Source organism: Schistocerca serialis, chromosome 3 (assembly GCF_023864345.2).
Source record: "Schistocerca serialis cubense isolate TAMUIC-IGC-003099 chromosome 3, iqSchSeri2.2, whole genome shotgun sequence".
In the NCBI taxonomy this organism is placed as follows: domain Eukaryota; kingdom Metazoa; phylum Arthropoda; class Insecta; order Orthoptera; family Acrididae; genus Schistocerca; species Schistocerca serialis.
Genome location: NC_064640.1, coordinates 1031138725 through 1031158061, shown reverse-complemented (window position 1 = coordinate 1031158061; position 19337 = coordinate 1031138725). Strand labels below are relative to the sequence as shown.

At 41.9% G+C, this 19337-nt stretch overlaps 1 non-coding gene across 1 annotated transcript; it reads right to left on the bottom strand.

Moving 5' to 3' along the window:
• Positions 1 to 302: 302 nt before the first annotated feature.
• On the bottom strand, positions 303 to 377 carry Trnal-caa (transfer RNA leucine (anticodon CAA)). Its single transcript has one exon. It is a non-coding gene; the product is annotated as a tRNA-Leu (tRNA).
• Positions 378 to 19337: the final 18960 nt, after the last annotated feature.

Here is a 19337-nt window from a genome sequence, read left to right as displayed (position 1 = left end):
TGTGAGAGGAAACTGTAGTGTAATGTCATTATGAACGGTGTGGCATTCTCCAACCCAATATACACTAGTTGCAAGGCATATGTAATTGGAATTGTAAAAAAGTTGGATGCAGTGTAAAATGGTATCATCTCAGAATCGAAACACATTGATTGCATTATAACGACCTTCTTTGTTACGCACAATTGGATGTCCGTAAATTGTTCATGGAGTAAAAATATTGGCCGCGTCAAACACGCACCCAGTTAACATCGTTCCAAAGTATATCAACAAAAATATGAAACTTCCTGGCAGATTAAAACTGTGTGCCCGACCGAGACTCGAACTCGGGACCTTTGCCTTTTGCGGGCAAGTGCTCTACCAACTGAGCTACCGAAGCACGACTCAGGCCCGCTACTCACAGCTTCACTTCTGCCAGTACCTCGTCTCCTACCTTCCAAACTTTACAGAAGCTCTCCTGCGAACCTTGCAGAACTAGCACTCCTGAAAGAAAGGATATTGCGGAGACATGGCTTAGCCACAGCCTGGGGGATGTTTCCAGAATGAGAGCAGGAGAGCTTCTGTAAAGTTTGGAAGGTAGGAGACGAGGTACTGGTAGAAGTAAAGCTGTGAGTAGCGGGCGTGAGTCGTGCTTCGGTAGCTCAGTTGGTAGAGCACTTACCCGCGAAAGGCAAAAGGTCCCGAGTTCGAGTCTCGGTCGGGCACACAGTTTTAATCTGCCAGGAAGTTTCATATCAGCGCACACTCCGCTGCAGAGTGAAAATCTCATTCTGGAAACAAAAATATGGTTACACCAAGATCGAAACAAAAATACTCATCTTGTTTTTTAAGGATCTCCTTCAATCCGTTGCTTGAATTTCTTCTGTCTAGAACCCAGATTTTCTTGTAGATCTGGAAACGCTATAGGTTGACGTGTTTCTTGAAATAATATAGACGACAAACTGATTTGTATGTAATTTTCATCTTTAATAGTCTTAGATGCCTTGCTGCCATCACTTACAATGTTCACCCAGCGAAATACATTCCATTTGTACGCAACTCCAGGAAAACTTTACATCTCTCCTTCCTTCCTTTCTGCCAGACAACATACAACCCAACTCGCACCCAGTTAACAACATTCCAAAGTATATCAATAAAAATATAGTTACACCAAGATCGAAACATAGAACATTAAATCGAAAATTATTTACAGAAAATGAAATTCCCTTAACAGCACAATAGAACAATTATGATGACATATATTCATATAAACAAAAAATACATCTTTTTGTAGTACAGTAATTTTATGAAATTATATATTTTTTATCACAGGGGTTATAGAGTCTGGGTTTAAAACATTTCAAATAAGATCTAAAAAAAGGATAAGATCGTAAATTTGAGAATATACATGGTCCAAACGTCTTATTGAACATTGAACAAATCTCGCAGGCATGCACAATGTTTACAAATTTGAAAAGCAGAACATGCAGGAAAACAAGGGTTTACGAAATGTCATCGTAGGTTCCTGTGGCCTGAATACTTGAAAGCTGGTAAAAAAAGGCGTCTGGTGTGCATTGAATTGGAGGGTGGTGTCTGATGGTTCTTCATACTGCTGATGGTCTTGATGATTTTTTTCAGGTGTGGACACAGCTCCCAGGGTATTTCCTACAACATTTCACAGTGTATCAGCTTCGGAATCCCACGTTTCCTAATCACATATATGTAATATTTCATGAGAAAATCCCAAGATATACAAAGCTCTCAGAATCTGAATAAAAAAACAACAGAGAAACGTCAAAATGACTTCTTCACTGATCTGAAGTTAAGTGGAAAGAATACTTGACAAACCCTTAGGCAAGAACAAATGCTAAATCATCACGAAAAAAATTGAAAAAATTACTTCTCGCAAAAAAATATTCTAGATTTTGTCAGATGTAATTATGCTGTTGAAATTTGAACAAATACTAACTAGCAACATTTAAGAAAAAGTACTTTTACTAAGACAAAATTGTAAAGCAAATATTAATGTATTAGGGGTAACAAGACTAAAACTAACATTCAACATTCAGTAAATTTGAAGTTGGATCCAGAAAAGAATAAGATAAAAGATTTGCTTTCTTATACACTTGACTTCCTAAAGTTACTCAATTTTTGAAAAGTTATAACTATCTTTTCTGTTACTTCCATCATAACTGTAAAATACGATAGCACTACCAATATTTTAGATTCCAACACCAATTTCATTACAGAAAAATGCGATACTGTGTCTCAGAAGCACGTCCTCTCTGCCATTTTGGCACTACTTTACATTGTCAGTAGTTCGTGAAATACTGTGTGCAGCATAGACACTACTAAAACACCAAAGCATATGATAAAGTTCTGTGAGCTACATAAGCACTACTCAGTTCCAAGATATTAGATTATGTGTATAGTAGTTCAAATATAAGTCTGGTGTTCTAACATGGCACAAATTCAATTGGGGATATCATATGGTAAAATCTATCACATAGCTAAAAGTTCTTTGTGATAATTTAAGTTCAAGTCCAGTTGAGGATCCCATGTAGTGTTTTTAAACACACAGCCAAGTTCACTATCAATTTGGCATCGACTCATGGTTGTATACATCATCAATGAAATAATTTATATTTATAATCACTATGGCGAGTGTCCATAGAAACATATCATGTAACTCACACCTAAAGCACAAAAATTAAAATTTCCTTCCCAGATCATGGGGTTGTCTGAAATTTACATACCATTTCTGGTTGAAAATTCACTTAAAACTAGATAGAACTGGAAAATGTCCACTTAGGTAATACACAAAATTATACACTGTACACAGACGATATTATGTATCAAATTTTGGGAAGAAAATGCCCACAGATTTCAATAACTCTCCTGATATCTTTTACACGCTTTGGTGAAAATAGGATTTGTTTGTTTCAGAGTTCTGTGTCATAGACATCTACATAAAATTGCATGATGCCTTATGTTATGTTTACAAGTAGGTCAAAGACAAAGAATAACATACATTTATTACTAGTTATCAGACAGTATCTTAAAGGCATTTACAAAAATGATAAAATGTTATGGAGTTTTTTTATGGGGTGTGGTTATAGTATTCAGTGGCAATGTAATCTTTGGACCTGTTAGTATCATTCAAGAGTCACCCCCACACTTGACACAGAATCAACCTTTTTTGCATAAATATAACTGAGTATTTACTTCCATCTGTTACTTCAAATCAAAAACAACTTGCATTACAAACTTTGCTGACTATGTGTGTCTTTCATAAACTTTCTCCACGGCAGGAAGAAACAAGTTCCCTAACCAGTCCCTACTTAAAATCATTCTCCTCATTACATCAGTAATATATCTGTATTTCATTAAATACATCAAATATCTCCTCAGTGCATCAACATAATAACTCCACCACATATCCTCATAATATCACCTTATTACTCCACTAAATACTCCATAATAATAATCACCTAAGAAAAATCACCTGCTTCGTCTTACACAGTAGATCAACCACACAAAATAACATCACGTGGCAGCAGAACTCACAACTGGTATAGCTTTTCCTCTAAGAATAGAAACAGACATTACACTATTTACATGTTTTATTACTTTAGTGTATGTTATCACTGCATTGCTTGCGCAACTCATTATTATATAGAATCATATTACTTCAACTTAAGGGTCAGAAAGGTAATACTCCATACAATCACTTCATTACATTCAAATACACCTCACTAGGCAACTGTACTTTCCTTTGTTACATTATACAAACACTTTGAAAACTAGTTCATGAAATTAAATGTCGCAGTTGTCATCTTCTACTAATAGCTATATATATCATATATACTTCCGCAAAATTTACCAAAATCTATGTAGACACTGTGTACTAATCTCATTGCTCCTGCAATTATAAGACCTTTTACACTTACAAGTTTACTGGTTACTCAGGGTGTTCAACATAACTTGATTTACTTGTACATTTTATAAAATTCCATTATGTTACCTTTTTCTACTATCAAAAAACTTTTTTTTCACTACAAACATAAAAACATTCTCCTGTGAGCTATCAGCAGCGAATATTTTTCCTGCCATAATTTATCAATTATGCCATACAATACTTCCAGATGAGCCTTACTAAAGATTCAACTTGCGACCTCACACTCAAGGGGTTCCTTGTTAGTAATAATATAATTCATTTCAAGGGACATTTGATTTGTAAAATTATTGTAAGAAACTACAGAAAGATAAATGTGTTGTATTGTTAACATCTGTCAGTTTTTTCCTCAATGCCTACTCTGTCTTAGTTGCACAGTCCATGACTGTATACGGGTAGTACCGTTAAGCCTTAATTAAATAGAATGCTTAACTTAATTTTTAAATCTGTGCAGCTTAGTAATCTCATTGACCTCTGTTGCTAATTTGTCTAACTTTACCCCGTGATAGATAAGGCTGATTTCTGTCCCGCCACCCCTTGCTAAATGTAAGTTATTCCTGGCTCTTGCACCATATTCATAGATGCATTGTTCATACAGTAACTGCTAATGTTTTTGTAAAGTGTATAACAGTTTAGTGTATCTACTCACACGGTGTAGTTAAGATAACATCTCCTTAAACAGACCTTTATAATGAGCACATTTACTGGTATTGTTGTATCCTTATGGCCCTTTTCTGTAGTTTGAAGACTATGTTCGTAATTTATGCACTGGATCCCCAAAGAACAATCCCGCAGAGAGTGACAAATGCAGACATGAATGGTATGATGTTAAAAGGCGCTGGCTCTTACACACAGATGATAGGACTCTGATAGACATTTGCTATTTCTCTGTGAATCATTTATTGACTTTCCCCTGTCCTTTAACTGTAAGTCATCATGTTTCTTTTCTTCCTTCCCTGTTTCACAATCTTCCACACTTCTTCGTTTTTAATTTTTAGAATCAGAGGCTATTTTTTCATTTGTAACATTTTTGCAGCTAGCAATACCCTATTGTGTATCTTTTTGTAGCTTTGACAAAAATTTAGAAACTCATTTGAACTGGTATTTTTTCCCAATTTCTTGCTTTGTTAGACAGAAGCTTGTTAAATAATTACCCACCAGAGTACATAACTCCATTTTGAACCCTGGGCATGGAAACAAAGTCTATATGAAATTTATTTGTGTCTTGTATTTTGACTGTGTATATCACAGTACAGTTGAAAAGGATCTTTATCAGTAACAAAAACCATTATTGCGAATTGAGCGTAAGAATTCCAAGATTCTTAAACAGTCTGCAAGATGTACGGATGTCTGCTTCACTCAATATTCTTACTGTTCGTATCTTCGTGTTGTATGAATTAATTCTCAAAGAAACCCTCGTTCCATTCTGTCGTAAATACCATGTGCTTGGGCGGTGGTGAATAGGAGCTTACCTTTCAAGAAATTCGGTGTAGCACCTTCATCCCGGCACCGCGACAGAAAGCCGAGAGAGGACATAAATCGCGCTTTGTTCCTCCGTCGTTGGTCAAGGTCTCGGTTCAATCTACAAATCTTCTCCCCGTAGAGGTGTAATACAAAATTTTCAAGGCTTTCGTGGCCACTTGTTGACAAACTGCCTGTTGCTCTACCACCTTGGCTGTACGAATTACCAAAGATCCACAAGAATAACGCTCCACTAAGACCGACAGTTAGCGCTCCTGGCTCACCGACGTATAAACTGGCAAAACACTTGGCTTCTCTGCTCCAGCCGCACGTGGGGAAGACTGACACATACATAAAGGACTTAGGACATTTCATTGAGAAGCTGAACAACCTAAAACTTGCACCAAACGACATCCTGGTCAGCTTTGATGTTGTTTATTTGTTTACGAAAGTGCCACTCAATGAATCTCTGGAGCACGTCGATTCCATTTTCTCGCAAGACGTCACCAAGCTCTTTCGTGCGTGTCTCACCACGAGGTATTTCACGTGGAATGGCAACTTCTGCGAACAGCTGGATGGCGTCGCCATGGATAGCCCTCTTAGTCCAGTGGTGGCCAACTTCTTCATTGTATATTTTAAAGCACAACCACTGGACTTGGCACCTTGTAAACCTAAGGAGTGGTACAGATACGTCGATGATACCTTCGTTGTATGGAACCCTGGTGTGGAACAGCTCACTGACTTCCTAAGATACTTGAACAGCCTTCAAGACAGCATAAAATTTACCGTGGAAGTAGAAAAGGACAAACATCTACTATTTATAGATGTGCTGATCACAAGGGACGGTGAAAACCTGGGACACTGCGTGTATCGAAAACCGACATACACGGACCGATACCTGCACAAACTGTCAAATCACCACCCGAGCCAGAAAAGAGGCATGATTAATACTCTCGGAACGAGAGCAAGAATAAAATGTGAGCTGCAGCACCTCAGACACGATATGCAACGCCTAGAAAGTGTTCTGAGGAGCAATGGGTACTCCACAAATTATGCTAGAAGTATAACCCAGTCCAACACACGGTGAAGTGACACATCGGAAAAACAAACGTCGGGTACGGGCTTTCTGCCACACATTTCCAGAGTGACGAACAGAATCGCCCGTATATTGCGCAAATACGGAAGACTATTTACAATTCGACAAAGAAGATCAAAGAGTGTTTCAGAACGGCAAAGGAGAAAAGAGATTCACTTGCAATGTTGGGAATATACCGCATACCATGCACATGCGGAAAAGTTTATGTTAGAATGACTGGACGATCAATCGACACCAGGATCACAGAACATAAGCAACATTTGCAGGTTGGGACAGGTGGAGAAATCGGCCGTGGCAGAGCACGCGCTGTGTGAGGCCCACCACATAATGAAATTCGCTGTAGTTCTGGCTGTAGAGAAGCGCCATCACACCTGCTTGTTCAGAGAAGCGATATAAATACACAAACATGAGAATAGCTTCAACAAGAAAGAAGAAAGCCTCAAGGTAAACGGATCCTGGATTCGCGTGCTGCAGTGAACGACCGTTGCAGATAGCCATTGGACGTTTGGCGCCAGATACAGGGTGGCAGTTGTTGTCTTGCAAACGCCCCCATTTGTTGACTCAGGGATCGAGACGTGGCTGCACGATCCGTTACAGCCATGCGGATAAGATGCCTGTCATCTCGACTGCTAGTGATACGAGGCCGTTTGGATCCAGCACGGCGTTCCGTATTACCCTCCTGAACCCACCGATTCCATGTTCTGCTAACAGTCATTAGATATCAACCAACGCGAGCAGCATTGTCGCAATAAGATAAACCGCAATCGCGATAGGCTACAATCCGAGCTTTATCAAAGTCGGAAACGTGATGTTACGCATTTCTCCTTCTTACACGAGGCATCACAACAACGTTTCACCAGGCAACGCTGGTCAACTGCTGTTTGTGTATGAAAAATCGATTGGAAACTTCCCTAATGTCAGCACGTTGTAGGTGTCGCCAACGGCACCAACCTTGTGTGAATGCTCTGAAAAGCTAACCGTTTGCATATCACAGCATCTTCTTCCTGTCGGTTAAATTTCGCGTCTGTAGCACGTCATCTTCGTGGTGTAACAATTTTAATGGCCAGTAGTGTAACAATTACAAAACAGAAGGAGGTCGAGGTTCCCAAGATGTTGTGTCCTATGTTGTGAAACACCTTAAGGAATACGCAAAGACTTACAAAGTCATAACTGCATATTCTGATTCATGTACAGGGCAGAACCGTAATTGCAACGTGTTTCTTTTTTTGATGAAATTAGTGCAACACCCAGCCACGAGAGTGGAATTAATAAACCACAAATTTATGATAACTGGCCATAGCTACCTGCCTAATGATGCAGACTTTGGTCTGACTGAATTAGCCAGTCGCAAAAAACAATATATTTACCCAGCTGGTGATATTATCCAGGGGTGTAAAAAGAAAAAGCCTTTCATTGTTCGTATAATGAAGATTCATTGTTCGAATGATGAAGAACGACGACATTTTGTCAACGAAGGAGCTACTAGACAGAACAATGATCAGGAAAAGTGCTACTGATGAGCATCTATTAAATTTGCTACAAGTCAGATGAGTGCAATTTGAACGGGCAATGCCATTTTCCATGAGGTTTAAACCAATTTTCCGTCAAAGTGAAGAATTTCATGAGGTGGATTTTCGTAAGCACAAGTTAGGCAGACCTCTTTAAGGCCTTGCATCAATGACACAAGGGAGGCTTTACAACTCCAGGCGGACTGTGAATCCGACAAGAAGAAAGATATGCCTGATCTTCTAAAATTTATTTCTCCTGTGTATCATGCGTTCATCAAGTACACAGATAGACATTCTTCCCAGGCGCAGCCTACAAATGTAGTAGAAAGTGGAAAATGCAGTTCAATGCACCCTCTGAAACACTCCGTACAGTGGCTTGCGAAGTGCAGCTATGTATGTGACAATGTCATACAGCATGACGTTCAGAAAGAACGAATCAAGCAGCTGAAATTATGTACGGAACCAGTGGCAATGACGTAACAATGCTTTAATTGAAGCTGAAGAAGACACGATAGAAAATAGACCTGCCTTACACACTGGCGACTTCAGAGACGTAATGCCACGCCGCAATTCCAGTAGTTACAGTGATGAAAGGTCTCGTCAACTATTGTGTGTGTAATGTCTTCATTCTCGCGCGGAGTGGCCGCGCGGTTTGAGGCGCTATGTCACGGATTACGCGGCCCCTCCAGCCGGAGATTTGAGTCCTCCCTCGGATATGTGTGTGTGTGTGTGTGTGTGTGTGTGTGTGTGTGTGTGTTGTTCTTAGCATAAGTTAGTTCAAGTTAGATTAAGTAGTGTGTAAGCTTAGGGACCGATGACCTCAGCAGTTCGGTCCCTTAAGAGTTCACACACATTTGAACACATTTGAATGTCTTCATTTGTCACTGGAAACGGAAAAGGGGACTCATGTAATGAGAGGTTGAGTAAAGTAAACTATATCAGCAGATGATCAAAAACTTTCAATTAATTACAGAGTCATTCTACGGTTGTGGGACTATAGTAATACAACGTTCTTTTGAGGTGATTTTCACAGAATTCCACAAATGACGAAGAAGAAAAAGTTTCAACTTGGGATTACAAAAACTGATCAAAACGGCTTCATTCCGTAGAGGAATGAGGAAATTACTCGGCCTAGCAAAGAAAGGTTGTGTTTTTAGATTGTAATATTCCTAGCTTTGCAGACATCATTTTCAGCTACAAGAAGCTCTTCTTAGAGCAGTTGAGAAAAGAGCAGTGGGGAAAATGACGTAATGTAGTGTGAGGTACCGATGACAGGTGGTTTGTTCGGTACGGGTATCGTAGGAAAGGCCGCCCAATTGTAGTCCTTCTCCGCCATTGGCTGCTGTGTTCGGGGATAGCAAGCCAAAATGATAAATTCTGTTATTAATATTAGAAAAAAGTAAACAATGATTATACTTACATTTCATATAAAAGCAGGTTATCACTCCATTATATCGAAAGTTTTAATTACCAGCAGAATAATAAACAACTGCTAAAGGGAAAGGTAGACGAAGCACTTTGGAAATCTCCGGTCGCGCCTAACTTTGATTGCAGGCGAAGTGGTTCGGCTTTCAGATCGGTAGTTTCAGAGCACAGACGTGTTGTCTACCGCGGTCGATATCAGTTATATTTTAATTAGCAACACTGGTTTGTAGATGTAAGAGCTCGATCAGCAGTCACGGAGGACAGACGTGTTGCCTGATGCAGTTGGTATTGGTTAAGAACTTAATTAACTATCTCTCGTTTTTAGATATGTAATTCAGAACTAGTTTTATAGTAATTACACAAACAGTTAATTATTTTGTTATTCTGTGTGAAATTGTGGAGATTGTAAAGTAGCGGCGCGGTCTAAGGCGGCTTGGAACAGTTCGACCGGCTCCCCCCGTCGGAGGTTCGAGTCGTCGCTCGGGCGTGGGTTGTTGTCCTTAGCATAAATTAGTTTAAGTTAGATTATGTAGTGCCTAAGCCTAGGGTCCGATGACATCAGCAGTTTGGTCCCATAGGAACTTACCACCACCACCAGATTGTAAATTATTTATGATTCATAAAATGAAACATAATTGTGCGGTTTTTTGTATTCTGCTAATAAAAAGCGAGTGGCTTCCCGTTTAAACAAACCAATCCAAGATTCAATTATTTACACAATTCTAGTTCCTAGCTAACAGTTGATTACAGCCTCAAGATAACGGATTCACGACCCATGTGCTGTTTTCTGTTCAGCCGGCCGAGTGGCCGAGCGGTTCTAGGTGCTACAGTCTGGAACCGCGCGACCGCTACGGTCGCAGGTTCGAATCCTGCCTCGGGCATGGATGTGTGTTATGTCCTTAGGTTAGTTAGGTTTAAGTAGTTCTAAGTTCTAGGGAACTGATGACCTCAGAAGTTAAGTGCCATAGTGCTCAGAGCCATTTGACCCATTTTTGTTTTCTGTTCAGGGGACAACAACTTCAGAAGACTGCAGGTTGTTGAACATTATTCAGAACTTATGCATTGCACTCAGGGCGGTGGAAGCAACTAGGCATCTCAGTTTAATACAATCTTAGCACAAATCTGATCAGTGATACGTCATCTATAGTAACACAGAAGAGCGGCTTTCCGGGCGGGAAGGAGCGCCTGGTCCCCGGCACGAATGCGCCCGGCGAACTTGTGTAGAGGCATGGTGAGGCGGCCAGTCTGTGGATGGTTTTTAGGCGGTTTTCCATCTGCCTCAGCTACACTATGTCGGCGATTGCTGCGCAAACAAGTTCTCCACGTACGCATTCACCACCATTACTCTACCACACAAACATAGGGGTCACACTCTTCTAGTGTGAGACGTTCCCTGGGGGGAGGGGGGGGGGGGATCCACCGGGGGCGAACCGCACAGTAATCCTGAAAGATTGGTTTGATGTGGGCGGCGAAGGGGTGAAGTGGTCAGTGGTAGTCGTCGTGGGGTTGTTGACCACTGCGGCTGCGGCGGGGACGGAGCCTCTCCATCGTTTCTAGGCCCCCGCTAAACATAAAAAATGGTTCAAATGGCTCTGAGCACTATGGGACTTAACTTCGGAGGTCATCAGTCCCCTAGAACTTAGAACTACTTAAACCTAACTAACCTAAGGACATCACACACATCCATGCCCGAGGCAGGATTCGAACCTGCGACCGTAGCGGTCACGCAGTTCCAGACTGTAGCACCTAGAACCGCTCGGCCATCCCGGCCGACTCCCGCTTAACATACAATACAATACAGTACAGCACAGAAGAGGTGTGAAGAAAAGAGAGGGAAGGGATTTATCATACACACACAAATCCTTCTCGCTGTCTCTCTCCCTCTCCCCCCCCCCTCTCTCTCTCTCTCTCTCTCTCTCTCTCTCTCTCACTTGCCACATATGGCTTGCTTTGCAGGGATAGCTTTGAAGTAAGTCGAAGTGCTTTGGAATTATGAGGCGAGATTATATTAGCGAGAACAGAGGACTGCACCTGACCAACGAACTGTGTAACGACAGTGATACATGTGAACTGTAAATGATCAGAGAAGTGCGTAGGAATAGTGATAAGTAGCCTTCGGACTGTTTATGAACTTTAGTTGAACTATAATAAGACTCCACACTCCTGTTTTCACATCATGCAGAGGCTGTTGATGCAATTGGTGAGGATTTTCAGAGCTCCAGCGTCGATTGTTCTGAGAATTTACGTACCCTGACAAATGCAGTCGTGCTTCATCAGAAAATAAAAGCATCACACGATCAGCTTCCCCATGGTAGACAGACTGTAGCAGCCAGTTTCAATGACGATGTCGAGCAACAGTGTGAGTTCCTCAGCAGACGCACTACCGTTATTTTGTATGGTTTCAATTTCAATTTGTGAACAGTTCTGTTAGCAGATGCCCTTGACACGCCAGTCTGAAGTGCTAAATGGCACAGAGATTTTCTCTGACTTCTTTCCGTGGTCTCCCCTATCTCGTCTAGTTTATTTTCGGTTAAGACACTAGATTCTTCAGATCCAGTCTCCTGAAATTTCTTCACTACTTTGCGTATCGTTGAAACAAAAATGGTTCAAATGGCTTTGAACACTGTGGGACTTAATATCTGAGGTCATCAGTCCCCTCAACTTAGAACTACTTAAACCTAACTAACCTAGGGACGTCACACACATCCATGCCCGAGGCAGGATTCGAACCTGCGACCGTAGCAGCAGCGCGGTTCCGGACTGAGGTGCCTAGAACCGCTAGGCCACAGCGGCCGGCTATCGTTGAATCACTGGGCACATGCACACCAGGAAATTTTCATGTGAATTCAATCCGATATTCCACATATGATTCTGCTTTTCTTTAGTTCAGCACAAGAAACATTTTTGGTCCTTCGTGTGTATCATACCGAATGGAAGCTCGACAGGAAACTCAGCCGAAACGTATAGAGGACGCGCACGGTGTGTCTCTCTGAGGACCAGGCCTAGTGACATACGGCTTGGGAAAGCCCCACACTCGGCGCAGTTGCAGTAATGACTTCTGACAACAATATTTTAAGCGATTAAACTTGACAAAAAATCTCAAAAGAAAACACCAGTACACTCAGTCGCACAGTGTAGGGGGCACGCGCGAAGTATTGGTGTCTGAGAGCCGTGCATAGCGGCAGACGCAGCGGCAACAGTCGGTAAATTCGCCACGTGACCCGCGAACCCCTGCCGGGCATCTTTCGTGAGACACCCTATTATCGGTATAAAGCAGGAATAAAAAGTCCTGAAGTGTTACGATAATAACAGTTAACACTGTGTGTGCAGTCCATGGGATTAGGTTAATAATTATCACTTCAAGATTCTTCATGCTACGAGTACGAGACGGCGCAGCATGCAGATCCGCGCGAGACAGCCACGCGACAACAGATGCGGCGGCAGCAAGCTTGGAACGAAATGACAGAGAAAGTGACTTCGATATCGACATTACCGATGGGCCAACAGATGAGTTATGCACAATAAGTTATGGCAGAACATTAACTGACACTTTGCCAACTCAGGCTGATCGGGATATAAGGTCTGCGCTGAAACTAATTCTGCAAGTACAAAAAGCAAATAAGGAGGAATTAAGAAATGCACAAAAAGAATATAAGGAGGGTTTAAAACAAGATCATGTAGTAATAGCTCAACTTAATGCTAAGTTCAATGCTTTGGAACAAAAGGCTACAAATCTTGAAACCAAAACGGAGGGATATTGCAAGAAAATAAGTTGTAAAACAAAAGAATGGGGTAAAAAGTTAGAAGTTTGGAATTCAGAAATGAATCGAAAGGTTGGCCGTGAAATGAAAAAGTTAAATAAGGATTTTCAGTATCAGAATGAAATAATATGTACAATAATTAATGACATTAGTAGTGTAAGGCAAGAGCAAAGCAAAGCTATCAAAGCATGTAATGATAAACATAGGACACAGTGGAGTAATGACCATGAAATACACTGGTGTCCAAAATTAAAGAAACAAAAGAAAAATTGCAAGGCTGCGTTTCTTTTGCCACAAAACAGTATACACAGGTGATAATAAACTAGAAACTACGTAAAAAATGCAGGACGCAAACAACTCCAACACGCATAACGGTATGAAAAAATTTTCTTCGTTTTTTCCAACTTAACGGATTTGCACACACATTCCGACAACTGGTTAATGTGCTCAGTATCGAGTTTGACCACCTCTGGCAGCAATATAGGCTTGACAACGACGGAACATGCTGTGAATGATTTCGAAACTGTGGGAGCATCGGTCCCTAGGCTTACACACTACTTAATCTAACTTAACCTAACTTACGCTTTGGACAACATACAAACCCATGCCCGAGGGAGGACTCCAACCTCCGACGAGGGGAGCCGAGCGAACCGTGACAAGGCGCCTAAGACCACGCGGCTACCCCGCGCTGTGAATGATGCCATCAGTCTCATGTTGAGGCAGTAACGCCAATTTTTCCTGCAGAACTGCTCGCAGTCTTGGAGAGTGGTTGGTGGACGCTAACATGATGCAAGCTGTCTCTCTAGTGTGTCCCAGACATGCTCTATGGGATTCAAATCGGGAGAGCGAGCAGCCCACGTCATATGTGCAATATCTTCCGTTTCCAATAAAACAACAACCTGTGCACTATAAAATCGAGCATTATCGTCCATTAATACGACGTCTGGGCCCACAGCACCTCGCAACAACAGCAAATAATCTCATCGCGATACCTGACAGCAGTTAAACCTTGCCAATCCAGCTGTACAATTTCATGAAGAAGAGTTCGAGAAGTAAAGATAATCTCTGCCCACATCATTAAGGGTCGTCGCCGATCTCGGTCTCTTTCCACAATGTTTGGGCCCCGAAATCGTGTGTCACGTTGTAAGTAGGCTGTTTAGGTTTTTATGCTGGTAACGCCACGTAGCGCTCAATATGAAAATCACTGGCTGTGCTGTGTGCAGTCTGTGGCTGGTTGGAATTGTTGTAATTTGCTATTGTAGTGTTTGGCAGTTGGCTGTTAACAGCGCATAGCGTTGCGCAGTTGGAGGTGAGCCACCAGCAGTGGTGGATGTGGGGAGAGAGATGGCAAAATTTTGAGAGCGGACGATCTGGACGTGTGTCCATCAGAAAGAGTAAATTTGTAATATTGGATATCATGGACTGATATATATATATATATTATGACTTTTGAACACTATTAAGGTAAATACAATGCTTGTTCTCTATCAAAATCTTTCATTTGCTAACTATGCCTATCAGTAGTTAATGCCTTCAGTAGTTTGAATCTTTTATTTAGCTGGCAGTAGTGGCGCTCGCTGTATTGCAATAGTTCGAGCAACGAAGATTTTTGTGAGGTAAGTGATTTGTGAAACGTATAGGTTAATGTTAGTCAGGGCCATTCTTTTTTAGGGATTATTGGAAGTCAGATTGCGTTGCGCTAAAAATATTGGCAGTCAGTTTAGTGATGATCAGAATAAGTAAAGTGAGAAATGTCTGAGTACGTTCAGTTCTGCTCAGCTGTTTGAAAAGCAAATAATGTAAGAGGTTTATCAGCACAGTCATTCATTAATTTTTCTAAGGGGACGTTTCAGCGAGAATCACTCTCCAGACTAAATCGGGACTTACCTGTGAAAACAAAATGGCCCACTGTTCGACTGCCCAGGTGGCATGTTGACGACTCCACTCTAGACGTTCCCGTCTGTGAAGACGCGACAGAGGTGGACATAGAGCAGGTCTCTGACGATAAAGGACATTCTGCCGAAGCCTTCTGCACACCGTTTGCCTCGATACAACACGCTCAGTGGATGCTGCGAGCTCACGTGCCAGTTGTCGTGGAGTACTAAGGCGGTACTGTCGTGCCCCTACAGCAAATAACGGTCCTCTCTTCTGATATCACACGTGGTCGGCCCTGCCCTGGTCTTCGGGATACAGTTTCGGTCTCTATAAACTGTCGCCACATCCGAGAAACAAAACGATTCGTATTAAGCCATCGGGCCAAATCAGTTTGCTACTGTCCTGCTTCCTTTCTTTCTATGGCCATCCACCACAGAGAGTCTGGTAGGCATCTTCTTTCTGTCATACTGCACCGTCTGTGACTGTGTACACAGCAACTTTGGATGTGCAGTTACCCTCGTTTCATAGATGCCCTGACGTCATAATTGGCATGGTTGTCCGTTGATCGGAATGCCATCTTCCGGGGAGCAAACGATCGTACAGACATCTGGTTGACAGTTTGTACCGCGAATTATACACAAGAGTGAAATCCTCTTGTAAAGGTAACACATGTGCGATTCAGGTTAAATTGAGAGAAACAGAGCAAAAAGTACTTCCTGAGATGCAAAACAAAACTGAAAATGAAGTTAAAAAAAAGTCGAAATGTGGTGAAAAAATGGCTCTGACCACTATGGGACTTAACTTCTGAGGTCATCAGTCCCCTAGAACTTAGAACTATTTAAACCTAACTAACATAAGGACATCACACACATCCATGCCCGAGACAGGATTCGAACCTGCGACCGTAGCGATCGCACGCTTCCAGACTGTAGTGCCTAGAACCGCTCGGTCAACCCGGCCGGCCTTAGTAGACATCATTAGACAGTTTGAGTGCGTCATTCCTGAAAACATGACAAACAACAAAAAACAAATTCACGGCCAGTAGGTTAGATGGAGAGGCAATATCATGGCGAATAGAGGCCAGTAACACATGTAAAACATGTAAAGAATATGTTCAAGCAATTTTGAATCAATACTGGTCTACTAGCACAAAAACAGAGCGAGAGGTGAAGTGTATGTGGACAGAAGATTTGATGGTGAAAGAATCATTATACCACAAATAAATAGGAGTATACTAGAAAGTCCTAGGCCGAAGGTCAATGGCGTCAAGATATCAAATGGTTCAAATGGCTCTGAGCACTATGCGACTTAACTTCTAAGGTCATCAGTCCCCTAGAACTTAGAACTACTTAAACCTAACTAACCTAAGGACATCACACACATCCATGCCCGAGGCAGGATTCGAACCTGCGACCGTAGCGGTCACGCGATGCCTTTAACCGCTTGGCCACACCGGCCGGCGTCAAGATATCAAGAACGTAGATTTGACAGCTAGGTTCGGTCAGAGGCCGCTATTAAACAATGGTCAAATGTATACTGCATTCGTCTATGCTTGACAAAACAATCAGTTCAGTTCTAAGAAGCATCATATGGGGGTGGATTACGTGGTTGAAGTGGAGGAAGTTGTGTATGAAGTGCCTCATTCCACAATGAAAATAACGCCACCACAGTTATTAGCTGAAATGTCAATCAGTGACAGGTTGTGTTTTTAGACTATAATATTTCTAGTTTTACAGCCATCATGTTCAGCTGCAAGAAGCTCTTCTTAGAGCAGTTGAGAAAAGTGCAGTGAGGAAAATGACGTAATGTGGTGTGAGGTACCGATGATAGGTGGTTTGTTCGGTACGGTTATCGTGAGAAAGACCGCCTAATTGTGGTCCTCCTTCGCGATTGGCTGGTGTGTTCGGAAATAGTAAGCCAAAATGATAAATTCTGTTATTAATATCAAAAAAAGTAAACAATGAATTTACTTGTATTTCATATAAAAGCAGGCTATCATTCCATTATATCGAAAGTGTTAATTACCAGCAAAATAATAAACAACTGCTAAAAGAAAACGTAGACAAAGCACTTTGGAGATCTACGGTCGCGCCTAACTTGGATTGCAGGCGAAGTGGTTCGGCTATCAGAGCAGAGCTCGATCGGTAGTCTCGGAGGACAAACATGTCTGCCGCGGTCGATATCAGTTAAGACTTAATTAGCAATCACGGGTTTGTAAATGTAAGAGCTCGGTTAGCAGTCTCGGAGGACAGACATGTTGACGCAGTTGGTATTGGTTAAGAACTTAATTAGCTATCTGTGGTGTTTGAACATGTAACTGAGAACTATTTGCTAGTAAGTACGCAAACACACAGTTATTTACTTTGTTTATTCTCTGAGAAAGAGTCAAGACTAAATTATTTATGACTCCTAAAATGGACTACAGCTATGCAGTTTCTCGTATTCTGCTAATAAAAAGCAAGTTCCAACCCGTTTAAACAAGCCAATCCAAAATTTAATTATTTATACAGTCCTAGTTCCTAGCTAACGCTGTATCACAGCCTCCGGATAACGGATTCACGACCTGTGTGTTGTTTTCTGCGCAGGGGACTACAACTATAGAAGACTGCATGTTGTTGAACATTATTGAGAATTTATGCTTTCCACTCAGGACGATGGAATCGACTAGGCACCTCGCATTCTTAGTTCAAATGAGATCAGTGACACGTCATCTGTGGTAACAAAGAGGAGGCATGAAAAAAGGAGATTTCCGAAGGAAGGGATTTATCATACACACATACTCGTAAATCCGTCTCACTATCTTTCTCTCTCTTTCACTTACGATAAGGTCATTATGCTCATATTCTTCTCTTTCTTTTGGATTAACACAACTTGCCCAACAATTTTTCGTTCATAAAGGCCGCCCATAAGTTGCAACTTCGTAAGAAGTGCAAGCATTTACACTGAAGCGCCAAAGAAACTGGTATAAGCATGTGTATTCAAACGTAGAGATACTGTATGTAAACGGGCAGAATATGGTGGTCGGCAACGCCTATAAAAGACAAGTGTCTGGCGCAGTTGTTAGAACGGTTACTGTTGCTACAATGGCAGGTTATCAACATTTACGTGAGTTTGAACGTGATGTTATAGTCGGTGCATGAGCGATGGACACAGCATCTCCGAAGTTGCGATGAAGTGGGAATTTTCCCGTACGACCATTTCAGGGATCCGGTAAACACCAAATCTTCGACGTCGCTGCGGCCGGAAAAATATCCTGCAAGAACGGGACCAACGACGATTGAAGAGAATCGTTCAACGTGACAAAAGTGCAACCCTTCCGCAAACTGCTGCAGATTTCGATGTTGAGTCATCAACAAGTGTCAGCGTGTGAACCACTCAACGAAACATCATGGATATGCGCTCAATCGTGTGCCATTGATGACTGTACGACACAAAGCTTTACGCCTCGCCTGGGCCCATCAACACCGACATTGGACTGTTCAGGACTAGAAACGTGTTGCCTGGTCGAACGAGTCTCACTTCAAATTGTATCGAGAGGATGGACGTGTACGGTAATGGAGACAACTTCATGTATTCATGGACCCTACATGTCAGCAGGGGACTGTTCAAGCTGGTGGAGGCTCTGTAATAGTGTAAGGCGTGTGCAGCTGGAGTGATATGGGACCCCTAAGACGTCTGGATACAACTCTGACAGATGACACGTACGTAAGCATACTGCCTATTCACCTGCATCCATTCATGTCCGTTGTGCATTCCGACGGACTTGGGCAATTACAGCAGGGCAATGAGACTCCCCACACGTCCAAAATTGCTACAGAATGGCTCCAGGAACACTCTTCTGAGTTTAAACACTTCCGATGGCCACGAAACTTCCCCTCGTACTCTTATGGATTTAAGGACAGTCCTTCAGGATTCATGATAATTCTCTCTAGCACTACTTCAGACATTAGTAGAGTCCATGCGACGTCGTGTTGTGTCGCTTCTGGGTGCTCGCGTTGGCCCTACTCAATATTAGACGGATGTACTAGTTTCTTTGGCTCTTTAGTGCATTTCTGACTGCAAAAGACTCTTCATTGGACTCAACAACGTATACTTCTCATCGTCCAGTTTCCCCACTGATAAAGCACCTTCATGGGCAGGTATATGGTCTCGATCAAGATAATTTATTTCTTTTCCAATTCAGACTTATTTCCAGTTCTTTGAAACTTCATTTCTAGACACTTACGTGAACCTCACCCGTTACTGTTTCTCCGTTTGCAAAATAATCAATAAGGATACTA